Raw genomic sequence first — 20,548 nt, 5'->3', positions numbered from 1 at the left:
GTCGTATAATTTTTTCTAATTTAGCATATAATTTCAGTAAATCATTAGAGGCACTCTCTTGCGCAAATAAAACACAAAAGACAAGAAAGTGTTAAAATTAGCTGCTCAAATATTGATTCTTCATCCCTTGAGATGATTCATTTTGTAAAACACACTACCTGCTACAGGGGTTGGAGGGGTTATTGTAGCGCTTCAGCTGATGCCAACGGGTATTTCATACTTTTTGTTGCCAGGAGTAATGCATTGGAAAGGAGCTTACCTAATCTAATTCATAAAAGTACTTTGCAGAATGAATATGGTCAAGTTTTTTTTTCTTTACTATTTCTAATATCATTCATACATCATGTGCATATGTTTCTGGAAGTTGTCATTACTGGAGATATGTGACAATGAATAGGCAGTTCTTGCAGGGTTGACAGAGTCACAGGAACCAGGAAGAAATGCTGAACAGTGGGGACCAGAAGCCTTCAGAACAGCAGCCATGCATGAATCTTTGCAGGTGACGTTTTTATTTTTCTATTAACCTGTCTCATTTAACAATTTTTTTCAGGGGCTGGAATATGCCTTTAGGATAACTTCATATGTACCGTATCGTAGCAGATTTTCAACTGTTGATCCGCAGCAGACTTGACTAAATCCGCAAAAAATCTGCTGCGATACGGTACGTGTGAAGGTTTTTTCAGGATTGAAAACATTTTCAGGTGGCAAGAAATTAAAATGGTAAAAAAAAAAAAAAACTTACATGACTTTGGTGTTCTATAACTAGACTTATTATTTTCATCAAGGTCCTAAACAGATTAACTATAGAGCCATTATGAGCTACATCATTTGTGGTAACCCAATAAAGTAATATAAAAAGTGGAAAACTGCTAAATGTGCAGATAAATGCAGTAGACTGCAAATCCTCTGATCAATATCACTTATAACAATTACAAGTCGCTTTTTCCTTTCATGTGTAATCGGACAGATGTGCCCTGTAGCTATTACTGAATTTGTGACAATTAGGACAATGCTATTAGAAGCATTGTACTGTACTTACCAGATCTAAATTGATGTAATTATCCGTGACTGTGTTTAGAATTCCTCAGGGGATTTTCACCCTTTTCCAATTTCCATGGTTCATTCATTCTCTCTGAATCTACTGTAAAGCATCAACGTTTATTTACTGCTAATAAGGCTAATGCCCTATACTGACAGCAGGCACAAACGTGGTGACCTAATATACTTTAATACAGTGTTATGCATTTAAGCTGTACATTTTCCTGATAATTTATGGACACCTAGATATAATATCAGGCACATGTATTCTATATAGTTATTTTAAACTAAGTCAGTTTTACAGTACCTCTGCTAACTGACACCTTTGAATTCTGATGCCTCCGTTAGCTTGCACAATGTGATAGCTTAGCATGCTTGTTATACCAATCGGGAGTTTAGAAGCGACTTGTGAGAGAGCAAAAGTGTTGCAGGCAAAGCTTACTTTACTCAGACTTCCTGCTGTCTGGCCAGCACATTTGGTTTTGTCTGCTCCGTGTGTGCACGCCAGGTGACAAAGCACACTACCTTCTCCTTAGCACAACACTTACTCACTTACTGGGTAGATCCTATTTGTTAATAAAGATTACCTTAATTATTGCTATCCCAACTTAACATAATCCTCCAAGTCACAATCAGCGACCTACCTACCTACAGGGACTCTAATGCTACCCCTGCAGCTTAGAACTGAACAACATAGCGCATGAGGCCTGGATTCCTTCAAGATACTAAAAAATAGAGAACACTATAGCACTTCCCTGCATTGACCATCCGGTCATAAGTGGTGGTAAAAATATATGAAAAAATTAGATGCAATAGTTACCAGCCCCAGTGTCCATGTAGGGCAAACAAAGTCCAAATCCAGAAAAGATAACAGCATCTCACAAAGGTGGATGTAGATGAAAAAAGAAAAAACTTTTATTCCAGCATGGCACAGATAGCACAGATGACCATTGCGGTTAAAACGTTTCTATCTGTGCCATGCCGGAATAAACGTTGAGATGCTGTGAGATGGTGTTACCTTTTCTGGATTTGTCCTTCAAGATACTGGCACAGCTTAAGGGAACAGTTAGTCTACATCAAGAATTAACCAGATTTATCAAACCGCCTCAGCCACTGTGATAAATGTATAGAGATTTTTTTAGACTGTCCATCTAAGTTTACACCATCTATGAATTAAACCACTGCTTCTCAAAATGTGAGGTGGGCCTCACCCATGAGGTGCCTCTTAGTTGAAGAGATTGGGGAGTAGTCACAAGGGTCACAGTAAGGCTTGGTTTACTTACATGCGGTGGTTCGCCATCCTTATTTTACCAGAAACCGATTAAAACTGAGCCACAAAAAGGCTGAGCTGGATGAGTGTAAACCCAGCCAGATGTTGAGGCCAGGGTGCAGTGAGGCCCAAGCATCACTTTGTTTTTTTTGTGGGTAAGACTCAAGCAGAAACAGTTTGGAAAGCCCTGGATAAGACTATTTTAATAAATCTGGGTTTATGGGGGAGATTTATCAAACTGATGTAAAGTAGAATTCTCTTAGTTTCCCCTAGCAACCAATCAGATTCCACCTTTAATTTTTCAAAGAGTCTGTGAGGAAAGAAAAGTGGAATCTGATTGGTTGCTAGGGGCAACTAAGACATTTCTACTTTACACTAGTTTGATAAATCTCCCACATTGTGTTTGTGTCTTTACATTTTGACCCCTATTGAGACTGAGCCTTACTGTAAGCAAGTGCAATTTCTAGAAAGTGCTATAAAATAACTTGACCCTTTATTAATAATATAAAAGTGATCTATTAATCAGCTATGTCTGCTGACTGCATATTATAACCAGACATGGCATATAGTTTCTTTTGCCTTTGTTTAAAAAAAAGAAGAAAGGCTGGGTAGGGAATTTCCTCCATATACTGTATTTAGCTGTTAAAATGTGCAATCCTGAACTTTCCATGCCAGGGTAAAATGTTACCAAAAAAGAAGTTTTTGGTTAATTTTCACACGTTAATTCTCATCTGGAACTGAAAGTATTACTACTTATACATGTAACTAGGTACTTTCTTAAGAAAACAGTTCATAAGGTGCATCAGATGTTTGATGCCATTTGGCTTCTTTAATTCCCAAGCCATGTATTTGGGAGTAAGGTCAAGGTTGCCTTTCTATCAGCTCGAACCAGTCTGCCCATTCTCCTCTGACCTCTGGCATCAACAAGGCATTTCCGCCCACAGAACTGCCGCTCACTGGAGGTTTTTTCTTTTTCGGACCATTCTCTGTAAACCCTAGAGATGGTTGTGCGTGAAAATCCCAGTAGATCAGCAGTTTCTGAAATACTCAGACCAGCCCTTCTGGCACCAACAACCATGCCACGTTCAAAGGCACTCAAATCACCTTTCTTCCCCATCCTGATGCTCGGTTTGAACTGCAGGAGATTGTCTTGACCATGTCTACATGCCTAAATGCACTGAGTTGCCGCCATGTGATTGGCTGATTAGAAATTAAGTGGTAACGTGCAGTTGGACAGGTGTACCTAATAAAGTGGCCGGTGAGTGTATATCTTCAAAGAAAACAGACAGCCACCAGCACTGCTTTATCTCGGCTCACAATATGGAATCCCACGGGTGAATGGGGGTTGGAGTGTGCATCACTGGTTGGTACTCACTACGAAACTAGATACACATCGCTTTAGAACATCCATGAAGAAAAAAGATGAGGGCACTCACCATTTGTTGTGATCTTCTTCCTTTATTTCATCTTTATACGTTCATAAAAGTTACTGGATACATCGGGCTTAGCGTGGACGCCAGACACCCACCAGGTCGGGTAACAGCTGTTTCACGTGCATGCGCGTTTCTGCAGATACAAACAGGTGTCTGTAGAAGCGCGCAAGCGCGTGAAACAGCTGTTACCCGATCTGGTGGGTGTCTGGCGTCCACGCTAAGCCCGATGTATCCAGTAACTTTTATGCACGTATAAAGATGAAATAAAGGAAGAAGATCACAACAAATGGTGAGTGCCCTCATCTTTTTTCTTCATGTGTGTGTATATATATATATATATATATATATATATCCTTATTACAGATTATAGTGCTAACAAAAAGCCTTCTATCCTTGAATAACATGTTTAGTATTACTGTATATGAAATGTATTCAAGTGACAGCAGTAGCAACATCGAAAACAAGACAAAACCTAATCATATACTTAACAATAGACTCTTTCAGGTGGAGGCCTTCAGTATACTTTGCACCTACTGTAGATTTGGCAAAGGTCTGTAATAAATTTACAAGGCTGAAGGTTTAAACTTGTTGGAAAAGAAATACAGATGTCTTTCAGACAAGAAAAATGTTAATTGCATGTTGTATATCTTGGCTCTATTTTTAGGCTCCCGTATGTAATGTCTGTTTTACTTTATTACACTGATACAATATTTTATATTAAATTGCAACAATGAAGTAACAGTTTAAAGAATTAAAGTGCTATTGATATTGGAAAAAAGAATTGTCTCTAATGTTTTTCCCCTTTCGGTCACTGTCCTTCTGACATGCTGATGACCAGATTAATCTCCCTGACAAACTGAAAGGGGAAACCAGTCCAACCTATCTAGGGCAAAATAGGAAGGGTTCAAGTTCCTGTGGAATAGAAGTTGCCACTTTTAGCTACATGCAATTATACGGTTTAGCTTCATTTTAGAGATTAGGATAATAGCTGCACTGCACATGTATTGTCCTAAACCGAAAGAAAAAATATGAAACGCTTAGTTTGCATGAATACCTTTTACCTATGTAAGCCCCTTGAGCTAGCGCATTTTTGAGGCCTAACAGAGCAATGGTCATGAAAAATAACTATTGGCATTTTAAAGGTCTTGATCGCAGTGGGTCTCTCCTGAGACCCGCTGTAATTAGGAGATATAACCATGGAGGGAGCATGGCCGTAATCTATTAAAAATAGACCAGGTTCACACTATGTGAAAATAATGGCTGCTATTTCCCAAGTATTGGCTGTTGTTATGAAATACGGCCATTATTTTACATAGTGTTGAATATTTTTACATTGTGTGAACCTGGCCTTAGTGTGCAACGAAAGAATGGAGTGCACTGCTGCTGTGTTCTCCATAGCTATATCTCCTGCTCACAGCAGGTCTCAGCAGTAAGACCCACTATGATCAATAAATTTTGACATACTTGATGACATGTCAAAAGTTATTTTTAAAGACAGCGCCAGTTCATAGTCCACAGCTATTTACTATCCACAAGAGCTGCATTTCACATATACAGTTCCACTAGGACCGCCATGATTGCTAAAATGAGGGACAATGATAAATGTTGCTACTTAATTTAATATCCATGGGACCTATGGAAAAAATCTAAGTACTGTGGACAGGTAATAAATATCCATTGTGAGACAACCCCTTTAAAAAAGAAAACCCTCTACAAAGATTTTGTGGGTACCATATTAGAGTTCTATACAACATAGAAATTTAAATGAGCAAATATGGCCCTGTGCGTAACACTAGACATTCACTTTTTGCTATTTACAGAAATAGGGAGTGGAGCCCATTATAACAGCTTTATTCTGGCGAAAAAAGTTCTTAAATGAACTGGTACCAGAAATTTATACACATTTGTAAATTATTTCTATTTAAAAAAAAATCTCAAGCCTCTCAGTGACTGTATGTCCTGCACGAAGTGGTGTACTATTTTCAATCTGAAGGTATGCTCACATTTTGTAAGACATCGTCTGGTGTCTGAGAAGATCATCCCGGCCGGTACTGCAGTACCGGCCGGATGATCTTTAACGCAGCTGAATTCTGATGCGGGCACACCCGTGCGTGCCCGAATCAGAATCCCCCACTGCTCACAATGGAGCGTGTGGTGGGAGCCGCTTGCTCCATTCTGAGCACTGACAGGGTTATCTGCGGCTGCTATTCACTGAATAGTGGCTGCAGAAAACTGACAGCTCAGCATCTCGCGGTGCCGATAGGCATTCCAGCCGGAGTGTACATCACGTGTATACACTCTGCACGGGATTCCATTGAAGGCAGCACTATGTAAGTTACGTAGTAATGACGGCCGTTGTTGCAAATCGGCAACAGCGGCCATGATTATTACGTAACTTACCCAGTGTTAACATAGCCTGACAGTGCTTTCCGCTGCCACCTCTGTATATGTCAGGAACTTCCCAGAGCAAGAGAAGTTTTCTATGGGGATTTCTTTACTGCTCTGGACAGTTCCTGTCATGGACAGAGGTGGCAGCCAAGAGCTCTGTGTCAGACTGTAAACAATACACCACTTCCTGCAGGACATACAGCAGCTGATAATTACTGAAGGTTTAAATATTTTTTAAATAGAAGTTCACAATCTAAATTCACAAATCTTTATACCTTTCTGTTGATTTAAGTTTTATTCTCCTGAGTACCTCTTTAAAACAAAACTGTTACAAATCTCCTAGGACAGGCACTCTGGAGAAAGGCTTACAGGAAACCTGGATGTGAGCTGTGAGCAATTGGAAACATGTTGCCTAATTTGTAAGAAACTGCACTAACCTTGCTTTAGCATTCAGACTTTTATGGTTAGTGCATGCATTCTGGAGCTCCATGGAAACTCAAGGGACAAGCTACACTAAGGTAACATGCTAAAGTATATGCAGTGAGCCCTGCAAACCCACCTGTGGTTATATGTGCATTGAAGGTGTTAGTTTCCCTTTAAGGAACAATAACTTAAGTACTAAAGAAGGAGAATTGAGTGTAGGTTCTCCAGGCAATAAGAAGCTCGTGACCACTTGACCTTAAACCTTCTATGCAGGCAACAGGATATCGCTGTCTGAGAAAGTGACATTATATGTAGGAAGAAGAAGTAAAGTACAATAGCAACAAGTCATGCTTTGAAGCCAGACATAAAACATAAAGTGCAAATAACACAAAGACCAAGTTAATGCTGTAAAAGTAAATGCATAACAAAGCTACATCTACATAGATAATTATAGATGGCTTGCAGTTACAAAATGCTTTAAGCTGACAACTACAAATAAGAGGGAGATGTTCCTGATTGTTGAAGAATAATCAATGTTATACCCATTTAAAAGAAGGGTAGCAGAAAAGAGCCCGGTAACTACAGGCCAGTTAGCTTGACATCTGTATTAGGAAAAATGAGTAAAAAAATGAGTAAAAAAATGTGATTGATCCAAACCAACATGGCTTTACTGCCAGCAGATCATGTCAGACTAATCTCATTGATATCTTTAATTATGTCACAAAAGTGCTGGATGATGGTAGTGTCGAGGATATCGCCTATCTGGACTTTAGCAAAGCCTTTGATACAGTTCCCCATGAAGAGCTGATAGAGAAGTTAGAGAAAATTTAACTTAATCCCTGAAGAGTTCAGTGGATTTGTTGTTGGCTGAAGGATAGATATCGGAGGGTTGTTGTTAATAGAGTGCATACAGAGGAGAGACTGGTTACAAGTGGTGTGTCACAGGGGTCTGTTTAGGGTCCTGTTCTTTTTAATACCTCCTACAAAAAGATGTTAATAAAATAGAAAGGGGCCAAAGACAGGCTACAAAAATAGTGGCGGATGGGAGACATAAAACATATCAGGAAAGACTTAAAGGTGTTATTCAGTGTAAGAAAAAATGGCCACTTTTTTTTCCAGAGACAGAACAACTCTCCTCTCCAGTTTGGGCGGGGTTTTGCAACGCAGTACTATTGAAGTGAATGGATCTTAATCGCAAACCACACCTGAACTGGATAAAGAGTTTTGTTGTCTCTGGAAGAAGGTGGCAATGTTTTTCTAACACCGGCTAACCCTTTAAGCATCTAAATCTGGATAGTCTGGAGGAAAAAAGGGAGAGGGGGACATGATTGAAACCTTTAAATATGTTTAAAGACAAAATAAGGGAAGCATTTTTAGACAGCTGCTTTTAAATGTATAATTAGTGGGCGCAGCGATCGGAGCGTGCCCGCTAATAGCCATGGTCCCAAGCTAAAAATAGCACCCAGGATCACGGTGGTTCAGAGCAGGGTAACTGCGCGACCCCCTCTGAACCCCCCCTCCCGCTTCAGGACATACTGTAAATGTACTGACTGATGCGGGAAGGGGTTAAGCAGGTTGTTCTATCAGACTGGTTCTCCTGAAAAAGAGGTTGTCTTAAATAAAGCAGCCCCTTAAGAAAAAAGGGCAATAAGAATCATAAGAATGTAAATAACTACTGCATCTTAGCAGCTGCATGACACTCCCCTTCCCCAAGATGAAGGATATGCACAGCATCTCTCTAATGCCACCTTCTCCAGAGGAAAAGATTGCCCATCTGTAAACTGTTGTTTTGGGATTATTGGCCCTTATCAGAAGTGGGCAGTGTGTTTTCTGGCTGCAGCAAGGCCTATAATCATGGGACCAAAGGGGTAATATTTCTCCTTGAAAACAATATATGCAGCCAGCCAGCACAATGCTTTGCACTGACTGGGGGCAATAACCCCAAAACAGTTGTCTGCAGATGGGTAATCTTTTCTTCTGGAGAAATTTTTAGCTTGTCAAGCATCCCCAGTCATGTTCTTAGACTCCAGTTGACTAGATAGATCCTACATTCCCATCTTGAAGGCTTAGTATTAGCCCAAGAAAGGCCAGTGTCAGTGTAGGACCATCTCTTTGAGGTCACCTTAACATGGTGAGATGGTATACTCTATCTAATTAAATGGTTTGCTAAGCATCTCAAAAATATTTTAGAAAATAATATGTCTAATTGTAGAATAAATAGTATTTATGGTACTAATTGCCGCAAGTAGATAGTAATGTAAAGGTGGGAAAGTGCTTATTACAACTTAACTTTTATTATTTAAATTAAATACACCAAAGAAAGTGATCCCAAAATCCAAAATAACAAACTACAGTGTTACCTTGGTTTAAGAGTAACTTGGTTTAAGAGCGTTTTGGTTTAAGAGCTCACAGTTTTTAAAAATTGTGACTTGGTTTAAGAGCATTGCTTTGGTTTAAGAGCTCCCTGGACTGGGTGGGAGCGCGAATGGGGGAGGGGCATGGTCTGCATAGCGGGGTCTACAGCCCTGTACTCTGACCCAGGAAGTCTCCCTCACCTTCCAAATCATAGCAGATCCACTCCAGGCTGGGGCTTACATCAGGGGACAGGACTGTGGGGGTAATCTCTTCATAGCTGTAACCCCTCTCTCTCTGGACAGAGAGTGCTGTTATACTGTGCTCGCATCTGCCCTGCTCATTTCTTCATACTCACTCCAGTCTCTGTCAGCCCTTGTGTTTCCCATCCTCCTCATTACTGTACAGTAACTTATAATATCACATATTCTGCTGTTTCTGAATGTTTGTTTCATTAGATTTACCTGTTATTCAGAATAATAAATCATTATTTTTGGGGTGTGGAACCAATTGTTTGCATTTCTATGATTTCTTATGGGAAATTTTGCTTTGGTTTAAGAGCGGATTTGGATTACAAGCACGGCCCGGAACGAATTATGCTCGTAATCCAAGGCACCACTGTATATACAAAATCACTTTCATTGGTGTATTTAGTCCGAATTTTACTAAGCACTTTCCTAACTCCACATTACCCAAAAAAATTTATAGCAGTTTTGCCATTATATATATATATATATATATATATATATATATATATATATATATACAGTGTATATATATATATATATATATATATATATATATATATATATATTGTATTCAGCATGTCTTAACACTTGAAACACTCTTCTGTTTTTGTCCGTATTTTAGCCATGGCAGTGTGCACCTGCATAGTGTGAATGGTGGTATTGTCCTGGTCTTGTTTGTTTGTTTTTCTAAGATTTCTTTTACTGTCACAACTTTTCGTAAAAAAGAAACACCTTTCTTTTTAAATTTCAATATAAAAATTATAATTATAGAAATATTACAGCAGGCGGGAAATGGTTTGATATTAATTTAAAGGGGTTATCCCAAGATCAAAAGTTATCCCCAATCTACAAGATCAGTGATTATTGGTGGTCTGACTGCAGAACCCCTATCAATCCCAAGAATGGTGGTCAATTGTCCCCTAAATCAATGGGTCAGCAGCGCATATGTGCTGCCAACATTCCATGCATTCTCTATGAGGTTTCCAAACATTGCTAAGTACTTACCAATGTTCGGAAGCCCATTGAATGAATGGAGCAGTGGTCACGCATGTGTGCTGCTGCTCTTTTTACTGACCTCCATTCTCGGAATCAGTAGGTGTCCAAGGGTATGGACCACCATGGATCAGCTAATTATTCCTATTGTGTATATAATCTTGAGTTAAATATGCAGTATTTAGTCTTGCATTAGACCATATATAATTCAGACAATGTAATGGATTAATCTTAGATGCGTTAATCAGACAATCAGGTTAGTAGCATGAATAGCTGCAGGGTGTTCAAATGGCAAGTAGGTGGCACCAGTAGTAACAGACTGCAGTCTCTCTACCCACATCTGGAGGGAGATGGTTAAGCAGTAGTGGGAAACAGACAACCACTACAAAGCTCAGGCAATGAACGTGTGGTGAAGCGTGAGGCTGCCTCTATTCAAACTGCGGAGAGACGCAAATAAAATTGTTCAAGATGCAATAGACAGACATCAAAGACCACACTACATCAAAGTCAACACGCTGAACACATTAGCACTAAATCACAGCCAAGGATGAGGAACCTTAAAGTCTCCTTTCCAGAGCAGAGGTTTTTCAACTCTCTCCTTACATACCCCTGGAAGGTTGTGATTTAAATTTTCCATGAATTCTGTACAGGTAAAATCATCCAGTGTTCTGTAAGGCAGAATATTTTCTAAAGCTTCAATAGTTACTGTACCACTTTGGTGGATTTATTCTTCCTCATCTATGCCCAAATTATTATTTTTTTTTTCTAATGTACTTTAACATTTGCTCATTCCTATTTATAAAAACAAATGAAATCTCTTTGTTTTAACATGAATACAAGACATAATACACAAACAAATAAATAAGTAATTGAATTGTTAAGCAGACTGTTAAAGGCCAACTATAGCTGAGAGCATCTATCTACTTAGGTTACATGCTGTAAGAAACACAAAAGTCTGAATGCAATAGAAAAAAATCATAAGAGCTAGCACTATATTTGCCTAATGGAACACTGACTTGTGGAATAAGTGAGGAGGGAAGCGTTAGTAACTATACGATTCTTAATTCAAGAAGTTAAAATTATTCCAGCTACTATAGCTGTGTGCATAAAGTTAGCCATAAATAATCATATTCATCTGACATAATAATCTATAATCATGATAGTTACAGTACATCTTTGATACATTTTTTTTTATATACTTTCAACCAAGTGGAAATTTGTTCCATTGGACAGAACATTGGTCTTAGTCAATAGTGGATAACTGTACTATTGTCCCAGAATCTGAATGCATATTAACCTTTTAAGACATGAATACAGACTGATCTATTATTAAATGTACCACAATTAAATATTTAACAGCCATATTGTAGTAATAGATTAAAACACCTTTTTTGTAAGATGCAAAAAAAATAGATCAAATAAAGCCTGTCAACATGAAAATACTCACAATCCAACATTTGTGAAGTGTTCGCAAACTCATAACATTTTATAATGACTAATGTGACACATACAGTATAGCATCGACTTGAGGACTAATAAAAAGTTAATGGCTTTACCTGGTCTAGCTCTTTGCTTAGTATTCCACGTTGCAGTATTTCAACCCAGGATTCAAGCCAGAAAGTAAAACCTCAGTAGATCTTTTTTCCCCTTCTCCAAGTCCCTCCAGACAAACTGTCTCCCAATTCCGTCACTGTGAAACAGATCCACAAACTACTTGGAACATCATTGGAGAGCATGCAGTAGAGCTGAACAAGAAGGGAATAGTTAATAGGAATGTAGATTCTCCAAATTCTAGGTCACTACTGAAAAGAAATAACAGTGCCAAGTGTGACTGAGTATCTGGGGAGGAGGGACGAAGGACAAGGTGAGACCCAACTTCTTTCTTCTTTGTCTTTATTTTAGAATCATAAATTACTTGCACTCCAGGTTCAGTAGGGTTTGTGCTGCCAACCCCAGGGCCAGGATTATAGCGTAGGATGTAGGATGAGAGCACAGAGACTGCCTGTGCTGTAATGTCTGGGGTGTGTGGAAAGCAGAGTGCTGAATGCTTCTCGCTCTGAATGTCCCACCTATGTCACTCCCACTCTCTGCTAGTTTTCCTATGTGTACTCCCAAGCACTGTCTCCACCTCTTGAAACTCTTATGAATGAACAGGCTCTTGGCATTTGTTATCGCTGGCCCAGGGGCTATTTAAATAGTGGTGGCACTTTGGAAGCACAACACAGCAAGCAGCCTTCTTAGCATTACACTGCTAGAACTGTTTTGTAGATATCTGGCTATCCTTCAATCTGTCACTGTTGATTTGCTAAACAATGTATCACAGCTTTTATTATTTGTAAAAGTGAGGCAAAGTTTTGTTTTCTTTACAACATTCTGATCATGTCTGGACAGCCAAAGCCAAAACTATAGCTGTCCAGGCATGACGGGAATTGTAGTTTTGAAACAACTGGAGCGCGGCAGTTTACACCTGCAGTCTAGGACAGGGATGGAGAACCACCATCCCTCCGTCTGTTGCAAAGCTTTGGCTGTCCAGCAGGTGCGTAGCTAATGTCTCCTAGGCCCTGGTGCAAGAGGTCAATTAGCCCCCCCCATTCCTTGACCAAGCGATGCTATTGGTATAATCTCAAGACTAATATCAATAATACCAGTATATAGGAAATATTATCACCATACATATTACCGCCATACTGTCGCTAACCAAATCCTGTATACTGAGACCAATATTGCCAATAATATCCAAGGGGCAAATATTAACACTAGGGATGAGCGAACTTTTAAAAAGTTTGGTTCGGTTCGATCCGGCGAACTTTTGTGAAGTTCGGCTTCGTCCAAACCGAAAACGAACCTTGCTCTAACAGCTGAATAACTGCAGCTACAATAGTGGGAGTGTGATAGGGTATAGTTTCGTTTAGTTGCAGTTGCTATTACAATGAAAAAAAGTTTAAAAAATCAATGTGCAAAAATTGTGGAAAAAGAATTGACAGCAATAATACTGCACTAGTGATGAGCGAATATTGAAATAGAGGTAGCATATGAACCATCCCAAAATTGGTGACAGCAAGCAAGGTTACTGTGTTTTTCCATTCAGTGACAGCAAACAAGGTTACTGTGTGTTTCCATTCAGTAACAGCAAACAAGGACACTGGGTGTTTCCATTCAGTGACAGCAAACAAGGACACTGGGTGTTTCCATTCAGTGACAGCAAACAAGGACACCGGGTGTTTCCATTTAGTGACAGCAAACAAGGTAACTGTGTGTTTCCATTCAGTGACAGCAAACAAGGACACTGGGTGTTTCCATTCAGTGACAGCAAACAAGGTTACTGTGTGTTTCCATTCAGTGACAGCAAAGGTGTAAGTGATTACACGGGGCATAGGACACAAAGCTCCTTGCACCCAGTAGGGTGGAAAACAGACATTTGACAGTGGAACCAGCAGCAGTAATAGCACTGTATTGGACCCAGTGTGGAGGAGGGGGAGAAGGAGACAGTAGCACTTGATTGCAAACAGCCCAGTATGGTTAAAAAGAGACTATTTGAGGAGGAGGAGGCAGTACCTGATTGCACTCAGGCCAGTAATATTGAGAACAGACTAGTCATGGAGCAGGAGGATGTTCAGCCTTGGAGTGGTGGCCTGGGATTCCTTGCTGATGATGTTGGTTACCGCACTTTCCAGAATGCAGACGAGCAGGATGATGTCATTGATGCTTGCTCACAGAATCGCGTCCTCGAAAGTGATCAACAATTGGCACGCCATATTCAAAGAAACCGGTGCACCGATGAGGTTTATCACACCATACAAAGTGTATGACTCTCTGCTGCACTGCAGAGAAAAGGTTCCTCCCTTTGTGGGCTACAACACTTCCCACCGTTAGTTGACCTGGGGTCAGCCATTCATATATTTCCTACTTGATGGTCCGGAGACCATCTGATGTCCGGAGATGCCCACTGTTGCTTCGTTCACCCAGCCTTACAAGATGGAGGACAGCCTGAGATCGCTGGGCCTGACATTGTTGGTAAGACTCCGGGGCAGGTTGGACTGCAGTCAAAGCGGTGGATGGTTGCAAGCTGGTGGAGGCAGAACTTGTGCAGAACTGGCCCCCTAAGGCTATGTTTACACTACGTAAGTCTCCGGACGTAGCCCGTTCCGTGAATAAGCGGCTGGAGATTTATGTAGTTTGCGTACAATGGAAAGTATACGATGTACGGCTGCACAGTTCACACTACGTAAGAACTTACGCCAGGATCGTACGCGGCGCCGTAAAAAATGAACCAGACCATTGTTTGAGGAGGAAAATGCCGTAACTTACGCCCGTAGCGTAACATACGGTCCCGTACGTAGTGGTGATTTCTTCATTTTTGCACTTTTCTTTGCCGATCCAAAAGGTTCTGTGGGGTGTCCGGGGCTAGACGAAGATTTCCAAGTAAAAGACCGCTGTCAGATCGCTATGTAGGGCGCTCGGGAAGCGTAAGTAGACTACGGGCATAAGTTCGCGGACCGTACGTAGCCGGCCGCAATTTACGTAAATCCCCGGCCGGAGTTTAACATATATGTCCAGCCACGAAAATATGCGGCCGGACATATAGGTAGTGTGAACATAGCCTCAAGCAGCGGGGAGGTTACAGTGGCAAGAATGGGCTCACTTTATGGTGGTCTTCTGGGGGAATGTTGATCCAATGGGCAGTAACAGAAACAGCCCTTGGCCATAATTAAAGGGGTACTCCAGTGGGGGGGCACTTTTGTGCTGGGACAGGGGAGGAGGTGTCCGAGGGAAAAGACGTCCACTCACCTCCCCGGTCCTGCCGGCGGGTCCCGCATCGCGGCGCTCCGGCGCCCGGGATCCTTCACGTCTCGGGCCTGCGTCAGACACGCGGAAGCACTGGAGCGCAGCAATGCGCGACCCGCCGCTGGAACCGGGGAGGTGAGTGGACGTCTTTCCCCTCGGCCACCTCCTCCCCGGTCCCAGCACAAAAGTACCCCTTTAACCCCTTCAAAACCAAGCCAATTTGCACCTAAAAGACCAGGCTCATTTTTCAAAATCTGACCTGTCTCACTTTATACGCTTATAGCTCAGTGATGCTTTAACGTATGCTAGCGATTCTGAGATTGTTTTTTCGTCACATATGGCACTTTATATTAGTGGCAAAATTTGGTCACTACTTTTTGTGAAAAACATCAAAATATCATGAAAAATTGAAAAAATTTGCATTTTATGAACTTAAACATATAAAACATATTTTACTTTTTTATGGTGTTACGGGGCTTAGAAATTTAACAGCAAATTACCACATTTTCGTGAAAGTTTCCAAAACTGATTTTTTTTAGGGACCAGTTCTTTTCTTAAGTTGATTTAGGAGGTTTGTATACTGGAGACCCCCATAAGTGACCCCATTTTGGAAACTAGACACCTTAAAGAATTAATCTAGGGGTATAATGAGCATTTTAACCCTACAGGGGCTGGAGGAAAGTATTCACCATTAGGCCGTAAAAAAATGAAAAATTAAAATTTTCCAATAATATATACGTTTAGATTAAAGTTTCTAATTTTCAAAAAGAAAAACATGAGAGAAAAAGCACCCCAAAATTTGTAACGCAGGTACTGAGTACTACGGTACCCCATATGTGGGCGTAAACCACTGTATGGGCACACAGCGGGGCTCAGAAGGAAGGGAGCGCCAATTAGCTTTTCCATTGCAGATTTTGCTGAAGAAGTTTCCGAGCGCCAGGTGCATTTGCAGAGCCCCTGTAGTGTCAGCAGAGAGAAAAAAAACCCATAAGTCACCCAATTTTGGAAAGTACACCCCTCAAATAATTTATCTTGGGGTAGGATGAGCATTTTGACCCCACAGGTGTTAGAGGAAAGTATTCAAAATTAGACAGTAAAAATGAAAAACTCGAATTTTTTCCAATAATATGTTCGTTTAGTTTGAAATTTCTCAATTTCACGAGGAACAAGAGAAAAAAAGTACCCCAAAATTTGTAACGCAGGTTCTCCTGAGTAAAAAGGTACCTCATATGTGGGCATAAACCACTGTATGGGCACACAGCCGGGCTCAGAAGGAAAGGAGCGCCAATTAGCTTTTTCAATGCAGATTTTGCTGAAGAAGTTTCTGAGTGCCAGGTGCGTTTGCAGTGCCCCTGTGGTGCCAGCGGAGTAAAATCTTGCCATAAGTCACCCCATTTTGGAAAGTGCACCCCTCAAAGAATTCATCTTGGTGTGTGTTGAGCATTTTGACCCCACAGGTATTAGAGGAAAGTATTCAAAAGTAAACAGTAAAAATGAAAAACTCTAATTTTTCCAATAATATGTTCCTTTAGTTTGAAATTTCTCAATTTCACGAGGAACAGGAGAGAAAATTCACCCCAAAATCTGTAACGCAGGTTCTCCTGAGTAGAACGGTACCCATATGTGGGCATAAACCACTGTATGGGCACACAGCCGGGCTCAGAAGGGAAGGAGCGCCAATTAGCATTTTCTGTGCAGATTTTTCTGAAGAAGTTTCTGAGCACCAGGTGCGTTTGCAGAGCCCCTGTAATGTCTACAGAATAGAACCCCCCCAAAAGTCACCCCATTTCGGAAAGTACACCCCTCAAAGAAGTCATCTTGGGGTAGGATGAGCATTTTGGCCCCACAAGTATTAGAGGAAAGTTTTCAAAATTGGTCAGTAAAAATGAAAAAAAAAAAGAATTTTTCCAATAATATGTTGGTTTAGTTTGAAATTTCTAAATTTCACAAGGAACAGGAGAAAAAATGTACCCCAAAATCTGTAACGCAGGTTCATCTGAGTACAACGGTACCCCATATGTGGGCATAAACCACTGTATGGGCACACAGCAGGGCTCAGAAGGGAAGGAGCACCAATTTGCTGGATCAAAACCACAGCTAGTAATATTTATTAGAATAGTGCAGTTACTAAAATAAAATAAAAAAATTAGATTACAGGTAATGTGGGGTGGTTACGGACAGTCTGGGGTGGTTCCGGGTAATCTAGAGGTGGTTACGGGCAGTCTGAGGTGGTTACGGGTAATCTGGGGTGGTTACGGGTAATCTGGGGTGGATACGATCAACATGGGGTGGTCACAGGCAACCTGCTGTGGTTATGGCAACCTGGGGTGGTTAGAGGCAACCTGGGGTGATTACCGGCAACGTGGGGTGGAAACGGACAACCTGCTGTGGTTATATACAATCTGGTATGGTTACAGGCAACCTGCTGTGGTTAGAGGCAACATGGGGTGGTTACAGGCAACCTGGGGTGGTTACGGGCAACGTGGGGTGAATACGGACAACCTGCTGTGGTTACAGACAATCTAGGGTGGTTACAGGCAACCTGCTGTGGTTACGGGTAACGTGGGGTGGTTACGGACAATCTGGGGTGGTTACGGACAATCTGGGGTGGTTACGGACAATCTGGGGTGGTTACAGGCAACCTGCTGTGGTTACGGATAAACTGAAGTGCTAATAGGTAATCTGAGGTGGGTACCTGTAATCTGGCGTGGTTAGGGGCAATCTGGAGGGGGTCACTGGCAATTTGGGGTGGTTAGAGGCAAGGTGCGGTGGTCAGAGGCGTGACGTGCGGTGGTCAGAGGCGACGTGCGGTGGTCAGATGCAAGGTGCGGTGGACATAGGCGACGTGCGGTGGACATAGGCGACGTGCGGTGGTCAGAGGCGACGTGTGGTGGTCAGAGGCAAGGTGCCGTGGTTGCGTGCAATCTGGGGGGGTTACATGTAATCTGGCATGATTACGGGCAACCTGGGGTGGTTATGCCCAACCTGCGGTGGTTACGGGCAACCTGGGGGGTCGGGGGCGACTTGGGGGGGGGGGGGCATCACTTTTTATCCCCTGTCACCAATCATTCATGGTGATAGGGGATAAAAAGTGCCTGAAGCACATGGCACAAGCGATCAGCGGTATATAGTATATACCGCTGATCGCTTGTACCGGGACCCCACAGGGGGGGTCCCGATGACTGCCCCATGCTCTCCGCTACCTCCGGTGGCAGAGAGCATGGGGCTCTCATTCATTTTTCTTTTTTGATCACTGTGAACAGACATTAGTCTGCCGCCGCCGCAGGAGGGGGGGTTAGTGACTGGGGCACTAGGGGGGCTGATCTGGGGTCTGATTTTACTTATTTCATCTCCCCCCACCGTGGATTCACGGTGGGGGGAGATGAAATACAGCGACGGCACCGGTCCATTAGTGACCACCGTTTCGGCGGTCACTAAGGGGTTAATGGGGGTCAGCTGCGGGATCGCAGCTGATCCTCATTATCTCCGGTGCTGTACTCAGATGAGAGCGGGATCGCTGTCCCTGCAGCGATCCCACTCTCATCACAAAGCCCATGTCAGTCAGTAACGTATATGTACATTCCTACTGCATGGGGCATGTGCAATAGGAACGTATATATACAGATTGCTGACGTGAAGGGGTTATAGGAGCAGACATCAGCACTGGGGTGCACGGTCTTGGACACCAAGAATCCCAATGAGTTGCCAACATTTTCCTACACAACGGCAGTGGATGGGAGAGCCGATGGGCCTTTTTTTTTTATCGGACTGTGATGGGACTTTTTATGGACTTTTTTAGTTTATGGGAGATTGATGGGACTTTTTTATGGACTTTTTTTAGTTTCTGGCAAAGTGATGGGACTTTTTTTGGACTTTTTTTTAACTTTTTGTTGTTGCAGCTAAACGGGGTTCTTCTATTTTTTGAAAGCTATGAACTGATTTTACCTCAATAAATTAGATAAGCTTGAAAATTTAAGTTGCTTTCATGTGTCTTGGTTAATACTCACAGACAGCTGTCACATTACATTTTTGATTAGGCAGCACCCAGGTATATCTGAGGAGGCTAATTTAAGGTCTCACCCTAACAGGGGTGACGTCACACATCTTGATATTCACAGAAAACCAGGATACAAGGGATTATAGGAGTAATAATCCTTTTTATCTGTGAAAAAAGTACAATTTTGCGTCACCATTGTTATTTTTACCAGATTCGTAACAAACTTTCTCAAAGTTCAGTTCGGTACCGAACCAAACTTTTTGCAAAGTTCGTAACAAATCCGGTTCACACCGGTTCGGTTCTCTCATCCCTAATTACCACCACAACCACTACCATCACCACCATATTGTTACTGACCAGTATACTAACTCCAATAAAAGACTGTACCAGATTACAAATAACACCACCACATACTGACTAACACCGCTGCATACTGACTAACACTGCCACATACTGACTAACACCACCGCTGCTACTGAATAAAATCCTCTGTACACAGATCACTATCGCCTCATCCAGTCATATAGAGGTGCCCCGCTCCACACAGGATCTATACACCATATAAATTACAGTATAGATATATTTAGTGACTCACAGGGGATGTCTTCTCTGATCGGAGAACTTCTCCGAGCCACGAATCCACAGAATCTGCCAGATAGACATATAAGGCTTCTCTCTCTGGCACCATCCTCATCTCTCTACAAACTGCACATCTCTATTGGCCCCTTTACACCCGCATTTAGTGGGTAGGCTGACTCTATGTGACCCTCTTATAGTATATGCCCCCCTCTATGTAGCCTCCTTAAAGATGGTCCCCCTTTGTGTATCCCCTATAGCAGTGCTTCTCAATTCCAGTCCTCAGGCCTCACCAACAGGTCATGTTTTGAGGCTGTCCCATACAAAGGACACCTATGCTAATACCTAATGCACTGAGTATAATTATATCACCTGTGAAATCCTACGGAAATCCTCAAAACATGACCTGTTGGTGAGGCCTGAGGACTGGAATTGAGAAGCACTGCCCTATAGTATACTCCCCCCTCGGTGTGGTCCACTATAGTACATGCCCTATTGCATACACCCCCCCGTGTAGTCCCCCTTTTAGATGGCCCCCCAATGTTTCCCCCTTATAGAGCTCACTGGTGTGCATGCTGCCGGGGATGGGACAGAGCCGGGAACCATGCGTCAGACGGGGGCCCGTCCCAGCCTTACTCTTGTGATCGCAAGCAAAACACTGCTTGCGGACACAAGGGGGAATGGGAGGGGGGCAGTGCAGTGGCAAGGGGGGGGGCCTCTGTCGCGGCGACCACTGCGACTGTGATAGCTACACCACTGCTGTCCAGGCATGATGGGAGTTGTAATTTTGCAACAGCTGGAGGGACAAAGGTTTCCCAGTCCTGGTCTAGGGCATCTGAAATGTCAGATTTTGTCATATGTGTGCCATTTTCCGAATAATGACTGAGAAATGCCTACTACATATGTGACTTCCGACAATAATTATTGAGGGTAGCAATAAAATGCAGAAGTGATGCAAAGGAAAATACACCAAACAAACCTATTTGCCATATAATAAATCTAGTACTGCAAAATTATATTTATAATGTAGTATTCTGGCATTATA

The 20,548-nt window shown here is 42.0% G+C and overlaps 1 protein-coding gene across 2 annotated transcripts in view; it reads right to left on the bottom strand.

Annotated features, from left to right (window-relative positions):
* Positions 1–12,161, bottom strand: part of LOC138785786 (lysophosphatidic acid receptor 1-B) — a 107,164-nt gene extending 95,003 nt beyond the window's left edge. For both annotated transcript variants that reach the window (XM_069962105.1, XM_069962106.1), the window contains exon 1: positions 11,702–12,161. The gene's annotated coding sequence lies outside the window, so the exon portion shown is untranslated. The remainder of the gene's footprint in view (positions 1–11,701) is intronic.
* Between the last annotated feature and the right edge of the window lie 8,387 nt (positions 12,162–20,548).

This window comes from Dendropsophus ebraccatus, chromosome 3 (assembly GCF_027789765.1).
Source record: "Dendropsophus ebraccatus isolate aDenEbr1 chromosome 3, aDenEbr1.pat, whole genome shotgun sequence".
NCBI lineage: Eukaryota > Metazoa > Chordata > Amphibia > Anura > Hylidae > Dendropsophus > Dendropsophus ebraccatus.
Note: the sequence above shows the minus strand (reverse complement) of the source record. Positions and strands in the feature narration are given on the sequence as shown.